General features: G+C 45.8%; 1 protein-coding gene and 1 pseudogene across 1 annotated transcript in view; one reads left to right on the forward strand and one right to left on the reverse strand.

Annotated features, from left to right (window-relative positions):
* The window catches only part of LOC126004405 (tripartite motif-containing protein 75-like), a 96,828-nt gene that overhangs the window by 31,914 nt on the left and 41,635 nt on the right, over window positions 1-23,279 (reverse strand). The gene's annotated exons all lie outside the window — the stretch shown is intronic.
* Window positions 21,769-21,868, forward strand: LOC126004754 (uncharacterized; annotated as a pseudogene).

The raw sequence follows: 23,279 nt of genomic DNA on the forward strand, positions 1-23,279 counted from the left end.
CTCGAGGCTACACCCACAGACCTATATGAAGACTGTGGTCACTGCTGGCTCACAGTTTGCTCTGCTGTGCCAGGCTGAGATACATTCCTGCAAGGAAAGTCAGCTCAGGACCAGCACCTGAAGAATCTCCAGGCAGAAGTTCGAGACCTAGGTGAGAAGGGATCAATGCAACAACGACACTTAAAGAGCAATGGTGGGTAGAGAATGGGTATGGTGTCCCGGGGAGGAAAGCCTAGGACCGCCTTAAGGTGCCAATAAGCTTGTCTGATTCAGTGCTGATGCTTTCTAACCTGTAGAAATTGTTATTTGCAGGAGTCCATCTCTTTTCCAGAACTCAAGACTATTGTGCTTGTGCAGAATCACCCAGGATATCTTGGCTTCATAACAACCATCTGAGAGAAGTTGTTGTGGTGAGGTTCTACTGTCCTCTAGGGAGCAGGGTGGCCAGAGAGACCACTGAAGTACTGGGAGAAATACACCCAGAAAGTGGGGAGCAGGAATGAGTGTTTCTGTTTCTGGCAGTAGTGAGCCTTAAACTGAGCCTTGTGAGTTGCCGACCACCAAACTGCCCTCCCCACAGCTGAGGATGGAGTTGTCCGCAGGCCTGGCCAAACTGCAGGCAGAGGTCATGTGCCCCGTGTGCCTGGACTACCTCAAGGACCCGGTGACCCTGGACTGCGGACACAACTTCTGTGGCGCCTGCATCGAAAACTCCTGGAAGGAGGTGGAGGGCACGTTCCCTTGCCCACTGTGCAGGCAGCCCCGCCTGACAAGGAGCGTCAGTGCCAACCCGCAGCTGGCAAGGCTGGTGGAGCTGGCCCAGCTCCTGCAGGGCTCCAGGCCCCTTGCAGGCGAGGAGGCGCAGGCAGAGGCGCGCAGCTGTGCGGAGCACCAGCAGGAGCTGAGCCTCTTCTGCGAGGACCACCAGGAGCTGCTGTGCCCGCGCTGCGCTCAGAGCGCGGCCCACCAGGGCCACCGCGTGGCGACGGTGCAGGAGGCCGCGCGCCGGCACCGCCAGAGGCTCGGCGGCTACATCGGGCCCCTCAAGAAGCGCCTGGCCCAGGTGCAGAAGATGACGGTGGCGCAGGACAGGACCCTGCGGCAGCTGCGGGAGGACGTGGACCGGCAGAAGCGGCGGCTGGCGTCGGAGTTCGAGCAGCTCGCGGAGTTGGTGGAGCGCCAGCAGGACGCCGCGCTGGGCAGGCTGGCCGAGGAAGACAAGCGCCTGCAGAGGCAGCTCAGCGCCAACATCGCCGCCTACTCGGACCACATCGCCCGGCTCAAGGGCCTCATGAAGGAGGTGGCGGAGCGCAGCGTCCTGTCCGAGGAGATGCTGCTCGCGGGCCTCGGGAGCGTCGTGCGGCGCTGCGAGGACCTGCAGCCCCCGGCCGTGGCGCCCCTGAGCTGCAGGCGCCCCGACTACAGCCTCCCCCCTCTGTGCTCTGCGCTGAGCAACCTCATCCGCAGGTTCCGGGAGCCCGTGAGCCTGGACCCCCGAACGGCTCACCCCAGCCTGCGCGTGTCCCAGGACAGCAAGTCCGTGTCCTGGGTGCCCAAAAGGCTCAGATCGCAGACGAGCGCCAAGTTCGGAGGCAGCAGCGCCGAGCTGGTGGTCCTGGGCCGCGAAGGTTTCTCCTGTGGCCGCCACTACTGGGAGGTGCAGGTGGGCAATAAGCCCGAGTGGGCTGTGGGCGTGTGCACAGATGCCCCTTGTAGCCAGGCCCAGGGCTTCCCGCCAGGCAGGAAGGGACTCTGGGTCCTGCAGCTGCAGGATGGCTTCTACCTGGGGGCCGGCTCTGCGGGGGCGCCCCTGGCTGTCAAGGACAGGCCCAAGGTCATCGGCATTTTCCTGGACTATGAGCTGGGCCAGCTTTGCTTCTACAACGCGAGCGACAGGACCTACCTCCACTCTTTCTCGGAAACCTTTGCTGAGGTGCTGAAGCCCTACTTCCGTGTGGGGCCCGACTGCACCCCTTTGTCCCTCACCGCTGCGAGTGGGGACTTTGATTGACCTAGTCCTTGTTTATTTTGTTCTTATTGTAAGGGAAGCTGTTGAGGTTGTAAATGTCATGAACTGATAGCCCAGATATTCAAGTCAGGGAAGTTTGTGCGTTTTCTGGTGGTGGGACTTGGGTACATGGTGTGGTTGTCTTGTGGTTATCGTGATTCACGTATTTTTTGCAACTGTTTGTAGAGTAAATCCATTATAATCCATTGTAATACTTAATCAAATGTAATAAATTGTGATTTTAATGACCTAACAACGTTATCTGTCTTTTTTTCTCAAGAGGCTAATACATAGAAGGGCATTATACACATTTTCTCACCACTCTAGTATTAATAGCTTATATCCGAGTGGAAATTTGGTCTTTAGATCAAATCTGTATTTTTCTTAGAGAAACTTCCTATTTGTTCCCTTTTCCAAAAAATGTCATAACATATTAATCTTAGGAATTTCCTAAATATTGTATGAGGAGTTTTATTTAATACAAGTAGGTAATGTCTACCACGTAAATATTAAATCACTACTATAAAACCAAACAGACATTTGAATCAAGAAATAATATATTAGCTTCTTTTCCAAAGGGAGTCAGATTTAAAATAGGTGCACAGTCACAATACCACTATTCAGATATGGATGTTGTCCTGTTTATGTAAATGATTTTCTTATACTGCTGATTTTTAATAGTTTGATTATATCCTCGTTAAATTTATAAATATTCTAAATATTTTTATTGCTTTAGCAGTTTCTTTTAAAATCTAACTCAAAATCTATAATAAGAAACATTTCCTTAGATGAGCGCTTACATGATTACTTATAAATACATGTAAAATAGCTACAATAACTATTTCTCTTTTGTTTGTCTGAGAAGCTTAGCCTTTACATCTTAGCAGTGTTCAGTTGTCCTGAACTGAACTATTGCTGTGCTTTTGCTTCAAATAATTTCTTGTTGAAAAAGAACTGCCTTTCACAGAAATATGAAGAATCGAACTAGATTATCCAAGAGTCCAGGTATATTTGATGAAATGAGGAGCCGGAGGAATTTCACAGTGGTAGGGCATTCGACTTGAAATTGGCCAATGTGGACTTATCCCACCATACCATATGGTCTCCCGATCCTGCCAGTTCCAATTTCTGAGCACAGAACCAGCGCCATTGGGTTTGGCCCACACCCACTTTCCAGAAAAGGAATAAAATATATTTGATGGAAGGAAAAATAACTTCAGAAATAAGCAATAGCCTAAGGGAGTCAGAGCCTTGGAGCCAATCTTACAAGATCCTGAAATAAGCTTCTTAAAAGGACAACAAAGTTGTCATGAGTGTGGCTTTCCCTTATTGTACTTCTGAGTACGTTTTTCTGGGTACATAATGCACATCTGTGCTCTCTGTACATTTAGGAAAGGAAAATTACTCTAGCTTGCTTAGGTATATTATACATCTTCATTAATGAGTCAACACATTCTTAATATAAAATTTGTGTCTTGTTAGTCTTTTCAATATTCCCTCTGTCAGAAAAAACATTTGTACTTTTGTAGGCATATTTATATTTTCCTACATTAAATTTTATTAATTTAAAAAAATAATGTGGTCTATTAGTTTTTTCACTCACTGCTGGTGGGAATGACGTTTAGTCCAACCTTTATGGAAAAAAATATGAATATTCTTCAAAAAACTGGAAATAGAGTTCCCATATAATACAGTTCTATTACTCCTAGGCATATACCCTAGGAAGACAAGAACTCAGTACAAAAATGCTTTCTGCACACCTTTATTCATTGTGGCACTATTTACAATAGCTTGTATCTGGTAAAAACCAAAGTTCACTTCAACAGATGAATGGCTAAAGAAACTGTGGTACATATACACAATGGAATGTTATGCAGCCATCAGGAGAAAAAAAGTCATGAAATTTTCCTATACATAAATGGACCTGGAAACTACTATGCTGAGTGAAATTAGTCAGTGGGAGAGAGATAGACACAGAAAAGTCTCCCTCATTTATGGGATTTATGAAAAATGAAAGACATTATTGTAATAAAGACCTGAGACAAGAAAGATGAGGGCTTCAAGGACTGACTCATGAAATGAAGCTCACCACAGAGTGGTGAGTGCAGTTGGAGAGTTGTTGCACTGACAACCATGTTGGTGGGTGGAGGAGTTGATGGCTTATCTTCAGTGTTGGCAGGGTGAGGGGGAGGAGGGAAATGGAGGACATCAGTGGTGGGGGTGTTGTACTCGTGAAAGGGGGTGTTCTTTTGGTGACTGGAACCCAACTACAAGCATGTTTGTGATAATGGGGCTTAGATAGAGATATTGTTTCAAAAAATCAAGAAAAATGAAATCAACAATTTTATTTTTATTTTTATTTTTTTGGTTTCTGGGTCATACCTGGCAGTACTCAGGAGTTACTCCTGGCTCCACACTCAGAAGTCACTCCTGGCAGGATCAGGGAACCATATGGGAGGCTGGGATTTGAAGCAATGACCTTCTGCATGGTAAATGCCTTACCTCTATGCTATCTTTCGGGACCCCAACAATTTTATTTTTTCTCTTCACCCTTATTAAATTTTAATGCTATAAACTTTACCTAATTTATGTAAATATAAAATAGTTGAGTGAAGAATTTAAAAATAAATTTTATTAATGACAGGGAAGAGAAAATTATTACTAAAATGAGACCCATATAAAAATAATTGACTATTCACATTTACATCAGTAAGTTTTTAATTCTAAACTATATTGTATTACCTATGATTTTATACTTCTAGTATAAGGAACACACCAGCAAGTGTTAGGTTGTGTGGATTATCTGAGGTCTGTAGGAACATATTAATTTGCTGCTTCTCCTTTACCTTTTCCAATGTACCTGACATAGTTTGGTGACTGAATCTAGAGTTTAGAATCAGGTTTCAAAGGTAGAAGGAAGTAAAAACACATGAATGAGGCCACAAGGATTTGCTCAGTATTAGCACACTTGTGTTGCTTATGCTATTGCTCTGGGAGTTTTCTGTAGGACAATGACAATTTAAAATTAGTTGTAATACTCAATTATCTCTACCCAACTAAAAAAAATATTTGTAATATGGATGCTATTTTAAATAAATAATATATCTTTAAAAGTCTGCAAATAATATATGTTAAAATATTGGCATTGTGTTTATTAGTTTGTATAAATTATTTTTTTAATTTTTTATTTAAACAAATTTATTACATACATGATTGTGTTTGGGTTTCAGTCATGTAAAGAACACCACCCATCACCAGTGCAACATTCCCATCACCAATGTCCCAAATCTCCCTCCTCCCCACCCAACCCCCGCCTGTACTCTAGACAGGCTTTCTATTTCCCTCGTACTTTCTCATTATTAGGATAGTTCAAAACGTGGTTATTTCTCTAACTAAACTCATCCCTGTTTGTGGTGAGCTTCATGAGGTTAGCTGTAACTTTCAGCTCTTTTCTCTTTTGTGTCTGAAAGTTATTGCAAGAATGTCTTTCATTTTTCTTAAAACCCATAGATGAGTGAGACCATTCTGTGTCTTTCTCTCTCTTTCTCTGACTTATTTTTTAATTTTTTAATTTAATTCAGTTGCCTTTGGGGGAAGCAGTTGACAATGCTAAAGGTTTACTCTGGCTCTAAGATCAGGGCTTACTCCTGGCAGGCTCTGGGGAATTTACAAGGCCACACTTAATATAAAGGATTAAAAAGTTTATTTAAAATGAACTTTCAGAGGCTAGAGCAACAGCACAGCTGTAGAGCCAGGAGTAACCCTTGAGTCCTGCTAGGCGTGGCCAAAAATACCCCAAAACAAACAAACATAAAAACTTTCAAAAGACACATACTACTTTTATCATAACTTTGGTCTCTATAATAAAGATTTTTTGTATAATAGTGGAATTTACATGAATTATGAATGGTCATAAAAATTTGTAGATTAACAAAGAAATCAGAGAAACATTTGAACATGTTTTCTTAGTAATTATCAACAAGTTTCCTCATATGTGAGACTTTTCTGTGTAAAATATTTTTTAAAATATTAATCAACAAGAGAATTGTAAGACATTACCACTGTGAAAGATTGGTGATTCATTAACTAAGAAAAAAATAAAAACAAGCCATAAAATCCATGGTCTAGAAGACTAATACCACTCATACTTGGTTTACCTTTTCTGAATTTTGGCAAAAAGTCTAGAATCAAAGAGAAGTGATCCCTGAGCACAGAGTGAGGAGTATGCATTGAACACATGTATGTGTGGTCAAAACAAAGCAAAAGTTTTACAGGGTAACTTTTAGAATATTGAAATTTAAAAAAAAATATCCCAACTATAGCATATGGCTGACTTGGTTTTCTTTATGGATCATAACCCTACCCAAAAGTTCACTGAAGAATGGTATAAAAGCAAAGCAAAACAAACTATCATAGGTAAATAAAAACTCTCAGAAGGAAAATTTCTGTGCATAAACATCCAGTATATTCAAAATGACAGGAGTGACATGATATAAACCAGAAGTTAACAACTGGTAAGAACAGAAATGCACACAACAGGAGCCAGAGCAATAGCATAGGAAGTGGGACATTTGTGTTTCATGAGACAAATCTAGGTTTGGTCCATAGCATCACATATGGTTTGCAGAGTTTTTCCAGAGTGATTCTGAGCTAGGAGTATCACCAGAGAGCCACCAAGTGTGGCCCCCCCAAAAAAACAAATAAACAAAACCCCCACAAACCAAAACACATAAAATGTTCCTGTTTAGAGGGTTTAAAATACAAATGAATTATATGGCTTGATAAATAATGCAAATTATTCACCTGCTCAATCTTAAAGTAATAATATAATAATGAGGGAGGGGCTGGAGAAATAGCACAGCATAATGTATTTGTCTTGCAATGGCCCACCCAGGACAGAACTGAGTTAGATTCCTGGCATTCCATATAGTCTCCCAAACCTGCCAGGAGTGATTTCTGAGCACACAGCCAGGAGTAACCTTTGATCACCTACAGATGTGGCCTAAAAGCAAACAACAAAACAAACAAACCAAAGAGTATCTGGTTAATTTGAGTGGTTATTTGGGGGTTTTGTTTGTTTGTTTGGTTGGTTGGTTGGTTGATTTTTTGGATCATACTTAGCTGCGTTCAGAGGTGACTCCTTGCTCTGCACTCAGAAATTGCTCATGTCAGATATGGTGGACCATATAGGATGCGGAGAATTGAACCAGGGTCCATCCTTTGTTAGCCACATGTAAAACAAACGCCTTCAGCTATGCTGTCTCTCCAGGTTTTTTTGTTGTTGCTGTTGTTGTTGTTATTGAGAGGTTATTATTATCAAGAGTTTACACAATCTAGCTCTGAGATTTTCAGATATAACAGAATTTGTTTTGCTCAGGTTTTGCAATTTTCCTTGCATCAATGACTCTAATATAATTATATATTTTTATAATTCTTTGTGATTTTTATCATTCTTTGTGATTTTACTCATTTGGAAGCTTTAAACAGTCCAACCAGAGAAATTCTGAGCACAGTCCTATGAAACTGTCACAAAGAATAACGCAAAGGCTTTCAGATGTGTTGATAAGTAAAGACCTAAAGTAATGTCTCAACATCTACAGAACTGTGGAGAAAAGTTGGTCATTTTAAAATCTCATATATGATATACTGATTAAACTACTTATGAAGGTATCATGATTTACCAAGTTGGTCATAGTTGAGTTTCTGACACGTGCACTTTTGTTACCAACCCCAAATCATCTTCATGTGCTGCCGCTCTAGTTATTAACATGTGCTGGAGGAAAAAATATCATCCATGGGCTCACTGCAGCACTGAGACACAGAGAAGGAGAAAACCTGGCCAATTTGCACTTCCCTAGAGAGTATAACCAGAAGTCCCCACCTGATAGTTTGGAATGTTTTTGTTTTAATTTGGTGCCACACCCTACAGATAATCAGGAGGGCTATTGCAGGCTTTGTGCTCAAGTTTCACTTCTGGGAAGCACCTTACCTATTGAATTGGACTTTCTGACCAAGAGAGCCCATATTTCTAATGCATGTACATTTCTCTATATTAATAAGTACGGACATGAAGGACAGGGCCACAGTTAAGCAAAGACATGCTTTACTGTGAAAGATCAGATATTTATTAAGGAAATAAGTTTCCTGAAAATCCGATCATCAGCCAAGCCCCACCCTAGCTACCCATCACTCTTTCCTGGGTGGGTCCCGAGGCTACACCCACAGACCTATATAAAGACTGTGGTCACTGCTGGCTCCAGTTTGCTCCTCTGTGCCAGGCTGAAGGACATTCCTGCAAGGAAAGTCAGCTCGGGACCAGCACCTAAAGAATCTCCAGGCCGAAGCCAAGACCTAGGTGAGAAGGGATCAATGCAAAAAAGGGACTTAAAGAGTTGGGGATGCCAGAGCAATGCTTTTTTTTTGGGGGGGGGGGGGGGCACACACTATGACACTCAGGGTTTACTCCTGGCTATGCGCTCAGAAGTCGCTCCTGGCTTGGGGAACCATATGGGACACCGGGAATCGAACCACGGTCTGTCCTAGGCTAGTGCTTTGCAAGGCAGATACATTACCTCTAGCGCCACCATACCGGCTCCAGAGCAATGGTTTTGGGAATAGGTGCTTTTTATGAGGCCAGAGGAGGTCTCCGCTTTGACCATAATGCCCGAAGTGTGCAGGGTCTAGAGGGCACCTCTTAATGATCTTCATTTTACTGAGTCCAAACTAAGTTACCATCCTGATTGAAATTGAGTGATTTCTTCGGTGGGCAGTACGTGCTTCTGGAGATTCTCACTTTAATAACATGCACTAATATATAAAGCCGTTGAGTGGATTTTACCTATATTGGTTAGAGACTGGGAATGGTGTCCCGGGGAGGAAAGCCTAGGAGATACATAATGTGCTAGTGAGCTTGTCTGATACAGTGCTGATGCTTTCAAACCTGTAGAAATCATTATTTGCAGGGGTCCATTTCTCTTCTAGAACTCAAGACTATTGTGGTTGTGCAGCATCACACAGGATATCTTGGCTACATATCAACCATCTGAGAGAAGTGACTGAGGTGAGCTTCCACTGTACTATGGGGAGCTGTCATGGTCAGAGAGACCACTGAGGTACTGGGAGAAACACAAACAGGAAGTGGGGGACAGGACTGAGTTTATGTTTTCTTTCTGGCAGGAGAAAGCCTAGACTCAGCATTGGAGGTGCCGACTTCCACGGCTGAGGGATGGAGTTGTCAGCAGGCCTGGCCAAACTGCAGGCAGAGGTCATGTGCCCCGTGTGCCTGGACTACCTCAAGGACCCGGTGACCCTGGACTGCGGACACAACTTCTGTGGCGCCTGCATCGAGAATTCCTGGAAGGAGGTGGAGGGCACGTTCCCCTGCCCACTGTTGCAGGCAGCCCCCGCCTGACAAGGAGCGTCAGTGCCAACCCGCAGCTGGCGAGGCTGGTGGAGCTGGCCCAGCTCCTGCAGGGCTCCAGGCCCCTTGCAGGCGAGGAGGCGCAGGCAGAGGGCGCGCAGCTGTGCGGAGCACCAGCAGGAGCTGGAGCCTCTTCTGCGAGGACCACCAGGAGCTGCTGTGCCCGCGCTGCGCTCAGAGCGCGGCCCACCAGGGCCACCGCGTGGCGACGGTGCAGGAGGCCGCGCGCCGGCACCGCCAGAGGCTCGGCGGCTACATCGGGCCCCTCAAGAAGCGCCTGGCCCAGGTGCAGAAGAATGACGGTGGCGCAGGACAGGACCCTGCGGCAGCTGCGGGAGGACGTGGACCGGCAGAAGCGGCGGCTGGCGTCGAGTTCGAGCAGCTCGCGGAGTTGGTGGAGCGCCAGCAGGACGCCGCGCTGGCAGGCTGGCCGAGGAAGACAAGCGCCTGCAGAGGCAGCTCAGCGCCAACATCGCCGCCTACTCGTACCACATCGCCCGGCTCAAGGGCCTCATGAAGGAGGTGGCGGAGCGCAGCGTCAATGTCCGAGGAGATGCTGCTCGCGGGCCTCGGGGGCGTCGTGCGGCGCTGCGAGGACCTGCAGCCCCCGGCCGTGGCGCCCCTGAGCTGCAGGCGCCCCGACTACAGCCTCCCCCCTCTGTGCTCTGCGCTGAGCAACCTCATCCGCAGGTTCCGGGAGCCCGTGAGCCTGGACCCCCAAAGGGCTCACCCCAGTCTGCGCGTGTCTGAGGACGGCAAGTTCTGCGTCCTGGGTGCCCGGGAGCCCCAAAGAGCAGGCCCAGAGGGCAGGCCCGGGGCAGCAGCGCCGAGCTGGTGGTCCTGGGCCGCGAAGGCTTCGCCTGTGGCCGCCACTACTTGGGAAGTGCAGGTGGGCGACAAGCCCGAGTGGGCCGTGGGCGTGTGCACAGACGCCCCTTGCAGCCAGGCCCAGGGCTTCCCGCCAGGCAGGAAGGGTCTCTGGGTCCTGCAGCTGCAGGATGGCGTCTTCCTGGGGGCCGGCTCTGCGGGGGCGCCCCTTGCTGTCAAGGACAGGCCCAAGGTCATCGGCATTTTCCTGGACTATGAGCTGGGCCAGCTTTGCTTCTACAATGCGAGCGACAGGTCCTACCTTCACTCTTTCTCGGAGACCTTTGCTGAGGTGCTGAAGCCCTACTTCCGTGTGGGGCTCGACTGCACCCCTCTGATGCTAAGCTCTGGGAGTTGGGACCAAGACTGACCTGGTCCTAGTTTTTCTCCCCTGCTCTCAGGGAAGCTGTTGAGTTTGTAAATATCATTCACTGGTTGCCCAGATATTCATCTCAAGGAAGTTGTGAGTTTCTGGTGGTGGGAGTTTTGGACATGGCGTTGCTGTGCTGTGGTTTTTAAATATGTGGACCTTGTACCACAGGTATTTGCCTCACACAAATAACATGTGTGTGTATTATTGTGGTGTTTTTACAGATATATTTTTGCAACTGTTTTTCATTCCAAATCCATTGTGTCCTCTATTCTAATAAAATGTGATATTAGTGACCAAGAAAAATTCATTTTATTCATAACCAGGCTTATATACTCACTGTATGAACAATTCATTGTCACTTAAAATTAATATGTTATGTATATATTGGAAAGTTTTGTCTTCACGGTTCAAATTTGTATCGTACTTAGGGAAATTATATAGTTACCTATTTGTGTAGAATTTTATCACATTAAGATGAATTTACAGGGAGTCCCTTTGCATATCTTACAAGTTTCATCCCCTATGTTAATCTTCGTGAGTCCCACAAATCAAAATTATAAGAAAAATAAGTTAATAATGCTTGTTTCTATAAATAAATTCTTCATTCATTTTTTGAATAAAGTATCAGACTGATTGCTACCTTTAAAAAGTGAAGTAGGACTAAAATAACTTATACATTCACTAGTTCTCTCCTCAAGAATAATTTTCTTTCATTTCAATAATTAGGTCCTTCTCTACATTCCACAGCCCACTGAGACTTCAGGTGGCTAAATTTATTTGCTGGCAAGTAGATCATGTGACATTCATGTATATATTAATGGCTGCAATATGAAGCTAGAGAGATCTGCTTCCTATAATGCATATGTGCTCTTGGGAGACGCTCTCAGTCCTTGATTCAAATTTGGCATTTCTGCGGCTGGCCCAAAGAGATAGAGAGAAAGTGGCAGAACCCCATATTACTACTATTACTTCTCTTCTCTCCTCTTCACCTAATAACCTTCAACACCTAAAATGAATCAAAAACATCATGATATAAAATAAAACATTACATATGCAAACTAGTGATAGAATTTTTTTGTTTCTAAAAGCCAGAGAGATGCTGTCTAGAATCTAGAGACAAGTTAATTTTCCTCTGTAAAGCAAGTTTGGATCCAATTTGCTTGATTTCTCCTCCCATATGTTCCACAAAGCCCTCTTACTCGCATTGGAAGGAACCTACTATAGCTTGTTAAGCTAGGGACAGCCAGGTCCTTTTTAATATAGGTACAATCGCACTTAGAAGATTCTAACTGCTAACACTTAGAGATGACTTAAACTAGAAACCATAGCTATGCTTTGCGTGTTCAAAGGTTAAATAAAATGAGCTAAGTGACATATCATAGTTCCAATCAGAGAAACAAAATCCCATCTGTAAAAATTTAAATAAGAGTAGCTGGAGTGAAAGCAGAATTGGTAGGGTATTGTCCTTGCAAGTGGCCTAGTAGGGTTAGATCCCCAGCATCCAATATGGTCCCTATGATATATACACATATGTATATATACCTATATACATGTATATACATGCATATATACACACACATACATATGTATCCATACATAAATATGTATATGTGTGTATTTATGTATACATATGTATAGAAGTTAGACCTACAGTTTCCTAAAAAGAATAAAACCACTATTCTAAAACTTTTGAAAGAAAGATAATTAATAATCTGGAAAATATTCATGAATTATACACTAATTTCCTTTTTAGAAATCTAATAAAGCACTAGTTTGCGTAAGGTTTCATGCAATGAATGATACACTAAGTCACACATGACCTATTCTGGGAATAGAATTCGAATTTTTTTTTCCTAAAATAGACTTTTATCCCTCTCCCCCCTTAAACTGGGGGATATTCCCAAGGCAAACGGGAACCACATATACAGAAATAAGGTTCTCTAAGAACAAAACACCGAGTTAATCCCAACTGATCTGGACAACAGGGAACGAGCTTGGTCAACAAAACAGGTCACTTCTGTGTCTGCCACTCCCACCCCAAGTGCCCGAGGTGGGGGGCTGGCCCCAGCAGCTGCGGGGCGCCGAGTGGGAGGGCCACCTTCAGCCCCTACATCTCGGCAGCATCTTCATCCTCCTCGTTATCATCCTTGGCCCGGAAGTGCAGCTTCCGGAACTCCCTTCTGCTCATGGACGGGCATGCGGAGGACGCAGGGGGCAGGTCCTGCATGAGCTCCACATTGCCGAAGAAGCAGCTGACGGGGAGTGGCTGGCTACTATCGTCTAGATACACGTCAGGGTCCAGGTGCACCAGGGGTGGCTGGGTCCCCTGCTTGCCCTGAACAGGGCCTGGCTCTCTGCTCCCAGCTCCGGGAACATGCCAGTGGCCCCGGCCACAGCCCCATTTCCACCTTTGGGGAGATCTCGGTGTTCTGAGCTGCAGCAGGCCTTGGGGGTCACTCGGGGGGTGCCGGGGCTCTTCCGGGCGACCCGCTGCAGCTGGGCCTTGCCCTGGTGTCCTCGGTCAACCTTGAACCTCTTGGGAGTGCGGCCGGACTAGGTGGGGCTGGCATCCCGGCCTGCAGGTGTCAGCGCTGGGGATGTCCCAGGAGCTGGACAACCTGGCAGAACAGCTTCGGGCACAGAGCCATGCAGATGCCCGCAGGCCAACTGCGAGCTAGAGCAGCGGTGGACACCAGGGGCTGGTCACCAGGATGCAGCAGCACCCTGGGCTCAGACAACCAGACATGGCAGGGGACCCCCACTAATGGCTGCCGTGGCCCACAAGGTAGCAGGAATAAAGGGTGTCCCTTCCAATTCGCGCAGCGCCCCACCCCGGAGAGGCCTTCTGCTCAGGGCACAGACACAGCCAGGCTGAAAACGGTGGGGCACCCAGGGCAGAGGGAGCGACAAGGTGTCTCCTGCAGAAGGGGCCACAAGCATGTAAAGGGATGGCACAGCGACCAACTGAGTCCCAAGGCAGGGAAAGGGGGTCCAAAGGTGGGCCCCTTCCTAGCGTGGAAGGAAGACCAGGTCGGATCCTCTGATGCGAGCCGGGGTAAAGCTGTGGGTGGGGGGCCGGGCGGTGGCGCAAGAGGTAAAGTGCCTGCCTTGCCTGCGCTAGCCTTGGACGGACCACAGTTCGATCCCCCCGGCGTCCCATGTGGTCCCCCAAGCCAGGAGCAACTTCTGAGCGCATAGCCAGGAGTAACCCCTGAGCGTTACCGGGTGTGGCCAAAAACCCAAAACCCCCCCCCAAAAAAAGCTGTGGGTGGGTCTGGGAGACCCTGGGATGCAGCTGTGGGTAGTGCTGGGGTGGCTTCCCCTGGGTGCAGCTATGGGTGATGCTGTGAGCCCTCCGGGGTGCAACTGTGGGTAGTGCTAGGGGTTCCCTGGGTACAGCTGTGGGAGGTTCTGGGAGGTCCCTGGTGTGCAGCTGTGGGGGTGCTGGGGGGGTCCCCTGGGTGCAGCTGTGGATGGTGCTGGGGGGTCCCCAGGGTGCAACTGTGGGTGGTGCTTGAGGGGGTCCCTGGGGTGCAGCTGTGGGCGGGGCCGGGCCAGGTCCCGGGTCGCCCCCCCCTCCCCCCCCCCCCCGGGCAGACACCGCCCCCAGCTCCCCCGGCCGCCTGGCCCACCTTGCGACTCCTCATGGGTGTGAGCGGCAAGGCCTGGCGCCACCGACCCAGGGCGCAGACCAACGTCCCGGGACCAGAATTCGAAAATTTTAAAAATGACATTAGTAGCTAAGGCATATATGAAGATTCAGCCTCAGTATCACCAGGATATTCTCTATTTCTGAAGACAGTTCAGTACTGAAAAATTAATTCAGGGAATGGGGATAGACAGATGTTACACAGATGCCTCTGTGCTAAGAGCTCCAATAACTCCTAGTGTTAGGAGATACATTTATGGGGGTGGAATTTTCCATCAGAGAAACGTAAGTCCTGAACACTTTTGTTTAAATGACTTCCTGATTTGGAATCCTGGATGGACATAAAATGTGACCAGATAACATCATTTAATTGTGGAAAAAATTACTCAAAACTTCTCCCTGCCTCTGAAATTTATGAACTACATTGTACCTGGGAATCACCATAATCATGAATGTATGGGTGAATAAAACATAGTAATAAATTGGTGAACTGTTGTTGGTGTACCTAGCTAAAACCCTGAAGTTGGGTGCAAAGACCCTAAGACCCACCCATATCTGGGAGGGGTCTTGGGAACCGGATAATAGGTGTAACTACCTGCAAGACCTCCCATTCCTGGGAGGGGTTTGAAAAAAAGTTAGATAAGCCTGGAACGAAGGGGATTCGGCCCTTTTGGCCGTTCGTCTCTTGGCCCGGCTCGGCTCCCTGGCTTTTGGATCTTGGGGCCGCATGGAGCCCCCCAAAGGAAAGATGGCTAACAGGAGATAAGATGCACAATTGCATAAGAATGTGCTTCATTGCCCTAGTCCAGTGGTGAGCAGCCGTTTTTTTCAACTGAGAAAAATCTCGCCAAAACCACGATTGAAATTTATTTTGAGAGCCACATTTTGAAAACCGAAAATGCATAGAATGGTACGCTGTTTTTAGTGTTTCAATAAGTTTTTATTGAGAATATTAGGCATGCAAATATCCACATAGGTTGGGAGGATACAAATAGCACAATAAAATAAAAATATTAGAATGATATTATTTATCGATAACATAAAATTTTGCCTTTACAATATTTTTAATTGTAATTTAATTTTTTTTAAATTTAAATTTAAAATTTGCCTTTACAATGACGAGAAAATTACATCCTGACAATGACTGACAAAATCCACAAAACACTAATGTGAGCATTGGCCTTGCATTTACTTGGATAGTTTGAGTAAGTCAGGTTTGTACTGTTGTTGTTTTTCATTTTTAGGCACGATTCCAGGTTCTCATCGATGAGACAATTTCTCGAGTTTACTCTTGATAAGATCATGCTTGAAAATGATTTTTGCATAAATAAGTAGACCCGAACAGAGGAAAGAACAGCAAACACTAGCTTTTTTTAGTTGATTATATGAGTCAGGAATACTATTCCAGGTGTTAAAAATCAACATATCTTCCTTCTCCAGTTCTTTCGAAGCAGACCACTCGTGCTGTGAACTAAGTTCACATTTGTGTTTCTCCAATCTTTCTAAATTAGCACAAAGGCATTCCAATTTCGAGCTCCACAGTTCTTTGTTTTTTAAACCCAACAATTGCATTTCAAATTTGCCAATGTCGATATTAAAGGGAGAAAAAATTAATTCTGTTACAGTGGCATCCAGAGGTTTTTTTTAACAAAGGTAAATGTCGCTTTGCTGTTTCTGAAATCCTGAAACCTCTTGAGAAAAGCTTCCTTCATATTTAAACGTGCTGTTTTAAAATAGGTAATGTCAATATCAGAATTATTTTCTTGGCGATGTTTCAACAGCCTTGGAAAGTGAATCAAAGTTTCTCTGTCAAAATCTTGAGCAAAAACAGATAATTTGTTTTCAAATGAAATAACGTTTTCTAACATCAAAAAAAGCATGTTTCCTTTCCCCTGTAGTTTATGATTAAGCTGATTTAGATGTAAAGTAACACCCACCATGAAATACAGTTTTTGAATCCACTGATCATTTGTTAATTCTGGATAGAGAACACCCTTCTCGAGGAAAAATGCTTTGATTTCTGATAATAAGGAAGCAAACGTTTCAAAACGTTTCCTCTTGATAACCAAAATGTGCTGAAAATTTGAAACCCTACAATATGGAAATGAAACAGGTAAAAGAGAAAAACCTTTTAACAATCTTTAAAAGCAAGAAGAGTGTTCCAGAGAAAAGTAGTGATTTCACTGAAAGGAAAAAAAAAATCTACTGACACTTTAGTGTGTGCTGCAAGAAACCAAACTAAAATACACACAAAAATAAAAACAGCACTTTGTTAAAGGCGTATGATATCATATCATAAAGGGATTATGATAGAGTACCTGACACATTTTTAAAATAATTTTTAAGCATATTTGTTACCAATTATTTATACTTGCATTTCAATCATAGAATGTACACCACCCTTCACTAGTGCACTTTCCCCACCACCAACAACCCCTTGTTCCCTTCCCCTTCCCCCTCCTCTGCCTATGTCAGGGGCAGGCATTTTGCATTTTTTCTCTCTATCTCTCTTCCTTTATGACACAATGGTTTGCAATATTGTTGATTAAAGGTACCATGCATGACACTTATCCATTTTCAGCATCCATCTCTTGTCCAGAGTGATAAGTTTCAACTATCAATGTCATAATGTACCTTTCTCTATTCTAACTGAACTCGCCACTTTTAATGGCAAGCTTCCTATCATGGACTACTTCTCCTGTCCCTCATCCCTATTTTTTCTAGATATTATTACCATATTGTCATTTACTATTCTTATATGCCAAAAATGATTATTCTGTGTCTACACCTCTCCTTCTGACTCATTTCACTCAGAATAATAATCTGATGTGTATGTAGAGATGATGCACTGTGCATGATTCAGTGTTTTTGTGTAGTCACAAGAAACAGAAGTTGCTAACCCTTACATTGTATCCACTCATTGTATGATAGAATGGATTAAAAAAAAAAAACCTCGATACTGAACTAAACTCTGTGACAGATGACACAGTAAAGATAATTTGTGAAATTCACAATTGTGATCAAATTCAGGCTATTCACCACCCTGGGTGAGAGTATGAATGCCCACTACTAGCATCTTCTCCAAGAAGAAGTGAAGTGGTTGTTCAGGGGAAGGGTGCTCTCTCGCCTTGTTGGCAAGTGGGAAGAAGTAGTGCAGTTCCTGTGAGAGCAGAACTCTGACTTTGTACAGCCCCAGTTGGACAAGGAATGGGTAGCTAAGCTTGTGTATTTGGAAGACATTGTTCATTTTCTCTATGATAAGAAGTCCAAAGCCTCTCGCCTTCCACAGACCCTTGTTTTTATCCCCCAGAATCAGGTACCACCCAATGGTGGAAGCAGAATCAGGTACTACCCTAGGGTGGGGGCAGAATGCCAGGTCACACCCTATGGTAGGGCACAATCACCGATCAGGTTAGGGTCACTAACATAATAATCCCTTAAAATATTTACATACACAACAACCACAACAACGCCATGTCCCAAACTCCCACCACCAGAACTCACAACTTCCTTGAGATGAATATCTGGGCAACCAGTCCATGACATTTACAAACTCAATAACTTCCCTTACAGCAAGGAGAAAAAAAAGGACCAGGTCAGTCCAGGTCCCCACTCCCAGTGCTCAGGGTGAGAGGGGTGCAGTCGGGCCCCACACGGAAGTAGGGCTTCAGCACCTCAGCAAAGGTCTCCGAGAAAGAGTGGACATAGGACCTGTCGCTCGCGTTGTAGAAGCAAAGCTGGCCCAGCTCATAGTCCAGGAAAATGCCGATGACCTTGGGCCTGTCCTTGAGAGCCAGGGGCACCCCCGCAGAGCCGGCCCCCAGGTAGACGCCATCCTGCAGCTGCAGGACCCAGAGTCCCTTCCTGCGTGGCGGGAAGCCCTGGGCCTCGCTGCAAGGGGCATCTGTGCACACGCCCACAGCCCACTCGGGCTTGTCGGCCACTTGCACCTCCCAGTAGTGTCGGCCACAGGCGAAGCCTTCGCGGCCCAGGACCACCAGCTCGGCGCTGCTGCCTCCGGACTTGGCGCTCGTCTGCGATCTGAGCCTTTTGGGCACCCAGGACACGGACTTTCCTTCCTCGGACACGCGCAGACTGGGTTGAGCCGTTCGGGGGTCCAGGCTCACGGGCTCGCGGAACCTGCGGATGAGGTTGCTCAGCGCAGAGCACAGAGGGGGGAGGCTGTAGTCGGGGCGCCTGCAGCTCAGGGGCGCCACGGCCGGGGGCTGCAGGTCCTCGCAGCGCCGCACGACGCCCCCGAGGCCCGCGAGCAGCATCTCCTCGGACAGGACGCTGCGCTCCGCCACCTCCTTCATGAGGCCCTTGAGCCGGGCGATGTGGTCCGAGTAGGCGGCGATGTTGGCGCTGAGCTGCCTCTGCAGGCGCTTGTCTTCCTCGGCCAGCCTGCCCAGCGCGGCGTCCTGCTGGCGCTCCACCAACTCCGCGAGCTGCTCGAACTCCGACGCCAGCCGCCGCTTCTGCCGGTCCACGTCCTCCCGCAGCTGCCGCAGGGTCCTGTCCTGCGCCACCGTCATCTTCTGCACCTGGGCCAGGCGCTTCTTGAGGGGCCCGATGTAGCCGCCGAGCCTCTGGCGGTGCCGGCGCGCGGCCTCCTGCACCGTCGCCACGCGGTGGCCCTGGTGGGCCGCGCTCTGAGCGCAGCGCGGGCACAGCAGCTCCTGGTGGTCCTCGCAGAAGAGGCTCAGCTCCTGCTGGTGCTCCGCACAGCTGCGCGCCTCTGCCTGCGCCTCCTCGCCTGCAAGGGGCCTGGAGCCCTGCAGGAGCTGGGCCAGCTCCACCAGCCTTGCCAGCTGCGGGTTGGCACTGACGCTCCTTCTCAGGCGGGGCTGCCTGCACAGTGGGCAAGGGAACGTGCCCTCCACCTCCTTCCAGGAATTCTCGATGCAGGCGCCACAGAAGTTGTGTCCGCAGTCCAGGGTCACCGGGTCCTTGAGGTAGTCCAGGCACACGGGGCACATGACCTCTGCCTGCAGTTTGGCCAGGCCTGCTGACAACTCCATCCTCAGCCGTGGAGTCGGCACCTCCAATGCTGAGTCTAGGCTCTCTCCTGCCAGAAAGAAAACACAAACTCAGTCCTGTCCCCCACTTCCTATGTGTCTTTCTCCCAGTACCTCAGTGGTCTCTCTGACCACGACAGCTCCCCATAGTACAGTGGAAGCTCACCTCAGTCACTTCTCTCAGATGGTTGATATGTAGCCAAGATATCCTGTGTGATGCTGCACAACCACAATAGTCTTGAGTTCTAGAAGATAAATGGGCCCCTGCAAATAATGATTTCTACAGGTTTGAAAGCATCAGCACTGTATCAGACAAGCTCACTAGCACATTATGTCACTCCTAGGCTTTCCTCTCAAGGACACCATTCCCAGTCTCTAACCAACATAGGTCAAATCCACTCAACGGCTTTATACATTAGTGCATGTTATTAAAGTGAGAATCTTCATAAGCACATACTACCCACAGAAGAAATCACTCAATTTCAATCAGAGGAATGGGAACTTAGTTTGGACTCAGTAAAATGAAGATCGTTAAGAAGTGCCCTCTAGATCCTGCACACTTCGGGCATTATGGTCAAAGGGGAGACCTCCTCTGACCTCATAAGAAGCACCTATTCCTAAAACCATTGCTCTGGAGCCGGTACGGTGGCGCTATAGGTGTCTGCCTTGCAAGAGCTAGCCTAGGACGGACCGTGGTTCGATTCCCGGTGTCCCATATGGTCCCCCAAGCCAGGAGCGACTTCTGAGCGCATAGCCAGGAATAATCCCTGAGCGTCATAGTGTGCGCCCCCCCCCCAAAAAAAACATTGCTCTGTGCATCCCCAACTCTTTAAGTCCCTTTTTTGCATTGATCCCTTCTCACCTAGGTCTTGGCTTCTTCCTGGGGATTCTTTAGGTGCTGGTCCTGAGCTAACTTTCCTTGGAGGAATGTCCTTCAGCCTGGCACAGCAGAGCAAATTGTAAGCCAGCAGTGACCACAGTCTTTATATAGGTCTGTGGGTGTAGTCTTCGGGACCCACCCAGAAAAGAGTGATGGGTGGGTAGGGTGGGACTCGGCTGATGATTGGATTTTCAGAGGGATTGATTAGGCAAAGTTCTTTGCATATTTGATTTAGCTTCACTTGCAGGAAACCCATTTTCTTAATAAAAATCTGGTTTTCACAGTAAAGTAAGTCCTTCCTTAACTGTGGCCCTGTCCTTCATGTCCGTACTTATTAAATTTAGAGATATAGTACATGCATTAAAAATATGGGCTCTTGGGCAGAAAGTCAGTTCAATAAGTAAGGTGCTTCCCAGAAGTGAAACTTGAACACAAAGCCTGCAAAAAGCCTGATTACTGTAGGGTGTGGCACCAAATAAAAACAAACAACATTCCAAATTATCAGGTGGGACTTCTGATTAACTCTCTAGGGAAGAGCAAAATGGCCAGAGTTTCACCTTCTCTGAGTCTCAGTACTGCAGTCAGCCCATGGATGATATTTTTCCTCTAGCTCATGGTAATAACTTGAGCAACAGCACATGAAGATGATCATGGGGTTGATAAAAAAAATCCATGTGTCACAAACTCAGCCATGGCCAACTTGGTAAATCATGGTCACTTCATAAGAAGTTTAATCAGTAGATCATATATGAGATTTTAAAATGACCAAATTTTCTCCACAGTCCTATAGATGTTGCAATATTAATTTAGCTCCTTTCTTATGGACACACTTGAAAGCCTTTGTATTATTCTTTGATTTTACTCATTTGAAAGCTTTAAGCAGTCCAAACAAGAGAAATCTTGAGCACAGTCCTATAAAATTGTCACTGCTGTACCCATAACCCTGTTTTGGGCCCATCCTCTAGCAGGGGTCTTCAAACTACGGCCCACTGGCCACATATTGTATTTATTCCCATTTTGTTTCTTTACTTCTAAATAAGATATATGCAGTGTGCATAGAAATTTGTTCATAATTTTTGTTTTTACTTTAATCTGGCCCTCCCTCCAACAGTCTGAAGGACAGTGAACTGGCCCCCTGTTTATAAAGTTTGAGGACCCCTGCAGAGTCTAACCTCTTCAGTGATCTCATTTAGGGACGCATAAATGTGTGAGCAAAAGCCTGTTCTAATAAAATCTATAAATCAGTTCTGTGTCAATAATATTTCAAGGATATTTCCAATTCTATTGCCAAGAATCAAAGTAATATGCAAAGAAAAAGAAATATAATCAGCTTCCTCATCTCTTATTCAGTTACTTAAAATATGATTTAATTTCATGGTTCTGGAGGAGTGGTGTAAGTGGTATAGCATCTGCCTTGCCCAGGCTAGCCTAGGACTAATCATAGTTTGATCCCCTGGCATCCCATAAGTTCCTCCAAGCCAGGAGCGATTTCTGAGAGCATATCCAGGAGTAAACCCTGAGTGTCACCGGGTGTGGCACCAAAACAATAAAAAATATGATTCAACATATACTAAAGTTGTAACTATACAGAGAAAATTAGCATGGCCCCTGTGCAAGGATGATACGCAAATTCATGAAACTTTCCATATTTAAAAAATATAATTCAATTTCAGATACATTTGCGTTGATATCCAAGCAGGAGTCAAAAGTACCTGTTTTTCCAATCGCTTCCTAGTGCAGAAGATTCAAAGTAGATAATTGTGTGATTTTTCTATTTTTGATTTAGGCTAAGTGTGTCTCTGTATTTGGTATCACTCTCCACATGCCAATGGGAATGTGCAGTGCTGGCATTAAATCTGATCTCCTACAAGGAAAACCTTCACTCAGTTTTTTGAACTATCCCTGACCAGATCAATTATATCATTAAGCTAATTGAGTTAGGTTTCTTTTTTACTATTCCAGTCATCCAATAGTATTGATTATTTGATTAACTAGCCCCAGTGTGTGTCTGGAACACAAAAACACTATGTACAAGTACTTCAGGATTCTTGAGGCTGAAACCTGGAAGTTCAGGAATTTATACACATTTATGTGAGAAGTGTTATGTTATGCTTGTTATGCTTCACACTTTAGCTATTGTTGGTATCAGATTCTTATATTTAAAGACTCTGGATTCTGTGCATTTCTTTCATCGATGTCAGGCTGATGTGGAGCATCCTCTAGTTTCAGCATACCATTCAATGTGGAACTATCTGCCCTGCATGCAGACTGTTGCTGAGTTGTCTGGGTGTTGGGAGCACTCTTGGAGTAAGTCAATGCCAAAGCAGTGGTAGGTCTTCCCTGGTAGAGGCTTGGATCCTGGTAATGTTATAGACAATTGTGGTTGTTTCCATAGATGGTATCCATTGTTCAGGTGTGTGTGGGCGATGCCCATTCTTCTGAGGCCTGAGCCAAATCATTATGCCAATGTTCAGAGTAAAAGGCCTAATTACATTACCAAATTTGTGTTCCCATCTCTATTAGATAAGAACTTGTTTGCATATGTATTATTTTCCCATTTTAATGTGCCTATGCAAAAGAGAAGCAATGCCACAAGATATTGTTGGTGCATCTGGGGCCGACGAATAAAATCCAACATTCTCCGTAACTTGGAACATACATGAAATTTAAACAGAGAGACTCTTCTACCAGATCTCAAAGGAGGAAAATCAAACAATCAAATAACAAATCCAGTAATCAAAATTGTCACTATATGAGGATATTCGAAAAGAGTTATAGATGTTAAGGTAATACATTTGAGATATACAAAGGAGATACACGTGACCCTTTTATGTTTTAAAAATAGTCAAGAGGGTGGGGGGTGTTTCCGAGACACCACTTTGGTCTGTGATTTGGACAAGCGAAGAGAGCATGGAGCCATGTCCTCCCCTTGTTGCCTGCTGAAGCTTCTGACTCCCCGAGAGGCGTTTGCTTTCTAACTGCTGGAAGTTGAAAGTTCAGCAGTCCCTTCATAGCCCCTTGCAGGAACAAAGAAGCCTGGGGTCTCTTTTAAATTGCACCTCAC

The sequence above is a fragment of the Suncus etruscus genome, chromosome 3, assembly GCF_024139225.1.
Source record: "Suncus etruscus isolate mSunEtr1 chromosome 3, mSunEtr1.pri.cur, whole genome shotgun sequence".
NCBI lineage: Eukaryota > Metazoa > Chordata > Mammalia > Eulipotyphla > Soricidae > Suncus > Suncus etruscus.